Source organism: Oreochromis niloticus, linkage group LG5 (assembly GCF_001858045.2).
Source record: "Oreochromis niloticus isolate F11D_XX linkage group LG5, O_niloticus_UMD_NMBU, whole genome shotgun sequence".
Taxonomy (NCBI): Eukaryota; Metazoa; Chordata; class Actinopteri; order Cichliformes; family Cichlidae; genus Oreochromis; species Oreochromis niloticus.
The window spans coordinates 15,186,597-15,195,052 of NC_031970.2; the positions used below are offsets into that span (position 1 = coordinate 15,186,597).

Here is an 8,456-nt window from a genome sequence, read left to right on the forward strand (position 1 = left end):
GAAAGCTTGAAATTGAGTGTTTACAGGAGTCAGAAGCCTTTGACTCACAGCATAATAGGTTACCTTTAAGGATATACACCAGACATACTGAACATTAGCCTCATTTCAGAGCACTCAAATTTTCCTGCCATATCAAAAGGTAAACAAGAAAGTTGTTATTATGTAAAAAGCTGATTTTCATCTGTCAATAGTGCCATGAATATTCTGCATAACTGATGTTTAAATTCTTTCTCCGAGTCTTCACATTCACTGTAAATAAATATGGCTTAGTGAACAAAACTCTGATTAAAAGTCTCCATGTGATACAACGATGATCTTTCTTTTGGACATAGATTATAAGGCAGCTGTTCTCAGTCATCATCTTCATCATCATGTGTTCACCCCCTAGATGTTAAATCCACATTTAGCTTGGATGTGACTCAACAGCCGGTAATCGGTGGTCTTTCTAACTCAGTCTTGGCTGACACAGCTGCCCTACATTCCCCTCATCTGTAACCCATTACCCAGAACCCTTTGCTCTTTTGCCTGGACAGAAGCCTTCCCCAGGGCTGCTAACAACTATGATGATGCGTTTCCTGTCTACATGTCACTGGCTCTGAGAGTCATGTTAAAATAATAGGGCTATTATATCAGAGATGTCACGAGCATAAGATCCCGAGGCAGGCTGGCTGGCACACTGGGTGTGTGCAGGACAGCCAGTGGGGCTGCCAGGAAAGTGTGAATGCTTGTCTGTTTGCTTATCTGTGGGGGTGTGTGTATGTGAGTGTGTGTTTAGTTTCTATCTTTTTTTTTTCTATGCGTGTAGTATAAATCTTGTTAAATGAGTTTCAAGCTGAGAAAATTAATGTAATTTACAGTTAGCCTGTTCTAATGTAAATAACTTCACACTGAAATTGCAGACTAGGAGCCAAATGTGCAAAATGTGCATACTTATTAAAGATAATCTTCAGATATTTTGTGCAAGACTGCTGCATGGAAAGTGTTGTGAAAGCTTGCTAAAGCTTGCTAAAGGCACATGCCTTTAGTAAAATTTAACTACACACGAACATACTTTGTTCATGTGTTGTTAATAACTGACAAGACTAAGAGTGCATTGATGACACCCAGCATTGTGCAGTGGCTGATGGATCACTTTAAAACTGCCAAGGGAGATTTTTAGTTATTTCCTTTGCGTTATCCCCTACAGGCACCAGCGTATTTACACTGATGCCAGAAAACTGAAACTGGTGCTTGAAGAAAGCCATTTCCCCCTTTTTTTTTTTTTTTACTATAAATAAAACCACATTTGTGAGCATATGTTTTGAACATTTTGTTTGAAATTATTAGATTTATAGTCCAATATCCTCCATGTCAAATACAGTTGAAACTTGTTTGAGAAGCTGATTAGGGGCTCTCAGCTTTGACACACAGTTTTCAGTGAATGGGGGTGGGATGCTACATATAGTAGTGTCTTATGGCTTTCAAGTGCAAATATGGTGGAGACGAGCAGGCTGTAGGCTTTTACCTGATCATTTAGAAGCTTGTTTGCTTGCTGATTGTTCTCATCAACACATCATTAGCATGCAAAAGGAGCAGATCACTGTCTGTCTCAAACATTGTTATTCTCTTGGCTCTTTTCTGGTCTTGTTGGGGCGCAGGTGTAGGAGACTGAGTCTGTGACTAAAACTCCACCCTGGCTCGTGTTTCCAAGCAGGAAGAGAATGCCAGATAAATTTAATGAACCTTTGCATAAATTCAATAAGAAAGATCTCTGGTCCTAGGTCTGCCTGGAATCCTAGGAATCTGGGCTTTTCCTCCTGCACTCTTCTCTTTATTCCTTCTGTTTGTCCCAAATTTTCCTTATTCCTAATTTCACAGTCTCATCTTTAGTCCAGTGATACTTCACATCATTTTCAGGCCAGTCCACCTATAAAATATATATATTTTTTAAAACATATCTTTATTCTGCCTTTTAAATGATCTTTTCCACAAACACTTAATCTTGGATTTTCAGCAAGTCTCCTCAGAAGTTTACATCATCCATTGACTAACTCTGCTTGACCATCATTGCTATTGTCTTATTTCCTATTTTCAATCAAGACTTATGACTTTATGTCACTTCATCAAAACATCAGAACTCTTCTAAATCTGTGTTTTTTTGCTCACGAATAGTTTTGCACAAATTTGAGAATTCATTTTTTCTCCTTGAACTGCAGTTATTCTTATTTCTTACTGGTGTTTTCATCAGCTGTTAGTGTGTTGGATATCTTACTTCCCTCTTCATTGGTAAATGCCCGTTTGATGATATGATACAGTTTGATGTTGTGAAAGTTTTGGAGAAATATATCAACATATGTATAAATAGGAAAACTCAAATAACTGCTATAGAAGGACCCTAAGCTATAGTGCATACATGTTCACAAGGGTCCAGTCAGAAATAAATCAAAGCTGCCTGTGATGAAGAGTCATAAGAGTAACGGTAGCTGAGCTGGAGGTTCAGGTGTACTATGTGAGCTTAGTCTTGAAGTTCTCTTGCCGCCTAACGGTCTTGCATGCAGATCATTTTTCAGTGCAGTCTGAAATGCTTTAACTAAATCAACAAATTGTTTTCCAAACATAAATATGTGATTTAGTAGCCTATACACACCCAAACAGTGAGTGAAAATGAAGTGAAACTAAGTACAAAAACAAAGCTCCCAAAGGGGGACAGTCACCACCGCCCTTCCTGCCTCCTCGTGCTGTTTCAAACAGATTGTTATTTTAAATGTGGCAAATGTAGCCTCGAACTGCTAGATGTAAGCAGAGAAAAGACTCAATTTACATAGGTCACTTTTTTTTTTTAAAGATACTGCACTTTATCAATTTCATACTTCAGTCAAATTTGCCTAATGTTGACTCAACTGACATCATTACTCAAAGATAGAACGTTATCATTGCTCTATTTAACCATTTCTACTTCTATATAGAGTATTGTCAACAGTGTTTGATGTGTAAAACCGACAAGTTCTCCTTTTAAAGAATTTAACGAAAGAAGTTGAATTCAGTTTTTAAATGAACCAATGAATGCTGATTTGATACATGATGCTCTTTTTTACGTCATAGAAGACTGAAAGACCTGAAAGACTTTGCAGTGAGCCTTTAGTTTAAAAAAAAAATTGTGATACATCACACATCCTTCCTCCATCAACCCGACGATCAAAAAAACCATAAGAACTCCGTTGTTTGAGGTCAGGAGAGTGCTGATTGCACACTTTGATCAAGCTGATAGCATTATTTCTTCACAGAACCAGGGGTTAGTCAGTGCATGCAAATTAAAGAGATTAGGGGAGGTCCCACTCATTTGTCATGTAGAGTGGAAAAACAAATGCAGTGTCTTGAGAGTAATGAAAATTCCCCGTGACATCTGACTTGTCTTTGTGGTTTTAGCTAAATGTGTCGGTGAGTAAGTGAAAGAAAAAACGACTCGGTTTTAAGGTTAGATGTAGATTCAGGTTTAGAATAGTGAAAGACCTGGTGCAAGATTTGGTTGTATGTGGGTTTTCTTGACATTATTATTTGGAACTCAATAAGGTCAGTTTCAGACCAAAAAGATGGGTGACTACAGTAAGTAAAGGTGAAATGAAAGATGAAAGGAAATGTCTGACAGAAATAGTTTTGGCATTGTCTGGCATTTAAAGGATCTTAAAACACTACTAATTATAAATTTAAGTAGTACAGTCTGCAAGTCTGTATAATGTATAGGACCAAATATATATCAACTAACAGAGAAATACTAAAATACAAGCCTCTCTTTTAAATTGTTTTCACCTTATATGCATCAAAGATCAAAGATCTGGACATTAAAGCCTTATTCTTAACTCATCTGTGTGTATCTTTGCCAATGTCTGTTTGGATCCGTCATCAAGCATGACAATTTTTATGACAGAATCTCCACCCACGCTCATTCCTACAGTAGAACCATTAATACCACAACATTTATCTGTGAAGTGCTCTCCTGGCTGATTTTAAGCCGTCTATTGGCTTTGTCCTAATACAACTCCAACAGTGGCTTTCTGTGTCTGTCTCACCTGGTCACTTTCATATTCCCATGATTGGGGTGATCGTGGCTCAAGAGTTGGGAGCTCGCCTTGTAATCAGAAGATTGCCGGTTCGAGCCCCGGCTTGGACAGTCTCGGTCGTTGTGTCCTTGGGCAAGACACTTCACCCGTTGCCTACTGGTGGTGGTCAGAGAGCCCGGTGGCGCCAGTGTCCGGCAGCCTTCACCAGTGTGTGTGAATGTGTGCGTGACTGGGTGGATGACTGGATGTGTAAAGCGCTTTGGGGTCCTTAGGGACTAGTAAAGCGCTATACAAATACAGGCCATTTACAAAATACAGGCCGTGACCAAGACTGGTTCAACTCTCTGTTGCTCTCCTAATGCAAACGGGTCACTTCCAAATGGCTATCCCTTTGCTGCAAGCTGACATGCAGCAAAGGGATAATCCACTGATCTGAGGTATGTCAATTACTTTTATTTCCATTATGTTTTTTTTTAATTATATTTAAATCTCAATTATGTGATATATTTGTTAAAGTATAATAGATGCATTGTGTTAAAGTAAAAATATGTTTTAAACAAATGAAAATTACAATTGCTGACCAATATAATCATGACTTTTGCTACAGCTCAGTGGAATTTTCAGACTGTTCACTGAAAGCATCTAATACTGGGTGTGAAATCCAAACCAATGGGGGCAATGGGGGTTCAACTGCTTTGTCACACCAAACAGAATATAAGGGCTCAATAAATATGTAAATATGTATATATACCACACCCATTATGCAAAGATGCTTTAAAGTCCAGGTATTTCAGCCATCACAATTGATAAAATCTATATGTATCAGAGAGTTGTTTTCATTTAAATTAAACGACCAGCACACATAACCCTGATGGGGCAGGGGTTAGGTAGAGCCTGAACTTTTGAATGGCCTATGGAATGTTGCAGGGTGGGGGAGGGTTTTGGAGCAGCCTCTGAATGGGGTGTAACAGTGATCCTGTGTTGGCTCTCTTCTGGTGGGACAAATGATATGTTGATAGTATTTTGGGAAGACCTTGTTCATGGCTCAGTGAAAAATTCTCAAAACACTGAACATGACCTCTGGGTGTGAGTTCTCTGGTGCATTTACAGTCCTTTGCATCTCAATTTAGGACTTAACATTTTTAACCTTGTTGGGGGATGTAAGCAGCCGCGGGGGAGGACTGTGTTGAACCCTTTTCTAACTTTAATAGTCAGGAACTAACTTGCTTTAAGACTGCTTGGAGTCCAAAGATTAGGAGGCTCTGGGAGATCTTGAGGACAGCAACTTATTTGTTGACCCTACATGCTCATTTATCAACTTCTACAAGCACATTTGCCTTCCAAGACAAACACTAAGGTACAATCACCATAATCCCTGGTTTATCGGTCAGCTCAGGGCTCTCAGATGCCAGAAAGAACAGGTGGTATAATAAAGTCAATATGGATACATACTGGCTAGACTGGAACTCAAGAATGGCATCAAATGTGAGAACCGAGCCAAGGTAAGTTTGTTTCAATCAGCAACAAACCTGCATCTGTCAAGAACACACTGGAGGCAATAACACATTATAATAAGAAAAGCTCTGCAATTACCCTAACCCCTGGACAAGCTGATGAACTAAAAAGACTTAGCACAATAGGCTAGAGAGGTCCTCTGTCATGCACACTAATGGCCCACCCCCATCTTTTCAAGACAAGTCTCCTCCTTACCAAATTACATTGACATCTTCTACATCTCGCTTTCTTACCTTTACAGAGAAAGATGACCAAAGGCTCTTCACACATCTGAATTTAAGCAAAGAGAAAGAACAAACAAAATACTCAGCATTTATCCGACAGATCCAACCGTTTTTTGGATTATCCAGTCAACCTCAGCCTCCATTAAAAACTGCAGCACTTGCAGCGTTCCTAATTTTTGTAGCATGGCTAAGCGCACAGTTGACACAAATGCAAAGCGGACACGTTGGAGGCCACATCCATCTCTACAGGCATCTCTACAATCCAGCAATGCGGGAGCATAGGATTCCCAGAAGACAGAGTTGAGGGAGACTGCAGCAACAGTTAGAGAAGCTCATATTTTCAGCAGAAACCTTAGGAAAAACGTGTGTATGCATGTGTATGTGTGTTTGAAAGACTTTATGTACCTCTCTTATAACTATACCAGCAGAGCCACCTAACATGTCTGCAGCAAGTTAAGCTTGACTTATCTCCATGTATGAAAGATTATGGTACTTTATTGATGTCCTAGCATGCCTGACCAATATTCTGGTGAACGTCTGCACCAGACTACTCCACAGTAATCTGGGAGTACACTAAAGAGTTCCAAACAGGAAGCCACAGGGGAAGGTCAGTAGCTGGGCACCTACTTGTCTGCACTTCCATTCTCCCCACTGCTTATCAACAATGCAAAGGTGGCAGAGTCTGAAGTTTCTGGAAACCACTATCATCAGCAGCCTAAAATGGGATATCCAGTGTCATCAGCCAAGCTCGCCAGAGTGAAATCTTCCTCCAAACCCTCCTAAACATGAACATCTCCTTGAAAGTTTGTGCCTAGTCCTTCAGAACCTCTATTGGGTATGTCATCAGCTACTCCATCATTGTGAGTTACCTTACATCCTCTACCCACACCAAACACAGACTGGAATGCAGTGTACAGCCAGTGGGCCACACTCCTGCAACATGATGCCAGAGCCTGGAAGCAGGGCTAACAGGATAGTGCTGAACCCATCAACCTTTTTGTCTTTTTCTGCAAAAAAGCAAAGTACTGGAAGATGCGCTAACACAACTTGTCAGAGGATTTTTTTTTAGCATTGAGGAAAACCATAGAATAATAGCAGCCTTCCATTTCAGGAAATATTATGTTTACTATTAGATGTAAACTTTCCACAGTGATGTTAAGGCTTCATGTTATCATGTTCTCTTTCACATGCTGCTGTTTGGTGTTAAGTCATGTGTTTACTCTACACACAGAGGGCCTCTGTGTGTAGCTTATGCAGGTAAGATGTTTCTCTAATTCTAAGCTCTCATACACCACAGTGAACGTTTTTGTTTTCATGTAAACCTGTAAATGATTACAACACAAACAAAACACATTTACATGTAAAATACAGATGAGACATTAAACATTTAAACAATTTTTCATATTAACAGTGTTAACTAAGAACTACAAAAAGCCAGCTGTCCTTGAGGTAAGTCTTTTTAGATAACACTAAGATAGATGAGAAGTCCGTTCAAGTAAATCAAGCTACTTTTTGAGCGCCGTGAACCTTTGTGTGTTTCCACTGTGGGAGCCTCCACTGGAGGACTTATTTCAGAGCACTTTGAAGGGAGAAAGAAGTTCTTGATCTGGGGTAAGATCTTCTGAGCAGCACTGAAAAACCCCTGAGCTGTTGTTAGCTGCAACATGAACACAAAAACAGCCTTTTTAAAAATTCATCATTCCAGCTGAATCCAGAGGAAGAACAGCAGAACTTATAGGAAAGAGACAGCAGGAAAGTACGGTAAAAGAGGAAAACAAGGTGCGAATCGGAGCAGTAATCGAAGAACAAGCTTCATCCTGTACCTGCTGTGTTTGTGTGCAGGGCTGGCAGTTTAAAGATTACCACACATCAGAGGAAGGCAATTTGTCCACTGAGGGACAAAAAAAGCAGATTTATCACATATAAAGAATTTGGTAAATAAAGAACACAAGACACCAATCAGCAAATTTCCTGTTGAAAGAAGACTATTAAGAGATGTCTACAAGATTTTTTTTCCTTAGCTGGGGTTACAGAGGTCACATCAAAGTGTGACCTCATATACTTCACTTAACAGAGGGCCCCCACTTGTAGGAGTGTAATGACCGAGCATCTGCCTGGGAAGATCCAGAATAAGACCTTACATAGTTAACATACCATCCCTCTGTTAAGGTTGGCTGTGTGGCAGGCAGGCAAGGAGGAGTGGTGGACCCAAAATGCAGGACTCAGACTCAAGGGATGAACTCAAAATACTCAGCTTTATTTGCTGGCACGGGAAAAACGAGCATACAAAGCAAAGCAAACTAAACTAGGAAACAACAAACTCACGGGAAACACAGGGAGATCCACACAGCATGAGGGACGACACAACACTGACTCAAAGAAACACAGGGTTTAAGTACACTGGGAAGTAACGAGGGGAATGAGACACAGAAGGAGGGCACAGCTGGGAGAAATCAGAACTAACGAGACAAGGAAAGCAAAACCAGATACACTAACATGAAACACGGACTTTCAAAGTAAAACAGGAAACATAACACAGAAACGCGAACTAAACAAGGGGATACAGCCGACAGGGGAGACAGAGCAACTATAGAACACAGACATAAACCATAAGACGAAACTCTAAGAAAGAAACCAAAGACTAGAAAAGATAAATAATATAATAAACTCAAAAGCCCTG

The 8,456-nt window shown here is 40.0% G+C and overlaps 1 long non-coding RNA gene across 1 annotated transcript; it reads right to left on the reverse strand.

The window, feature by feature from the left end:
- Positions 1–6,234: 6,234 nt before the first annotated feature.
- On the reverse strand, positions 6,235–8,137 carry LOC102078721 (uncharacterized). Its single transcript, XR_002062071.2, has 3 exons — positions 8,102–8,137; positions 7,600–7,667; positions 6,235–7,433 (listed from the first exon to the last, which is right to left on the reverse strand). It is a non-coding gene; the product is annotated as an uncharacterized LOC102078721 (long non-coding RNA).
- Positions 8,138–8,456: the final 319 nt, after the last annotated feature.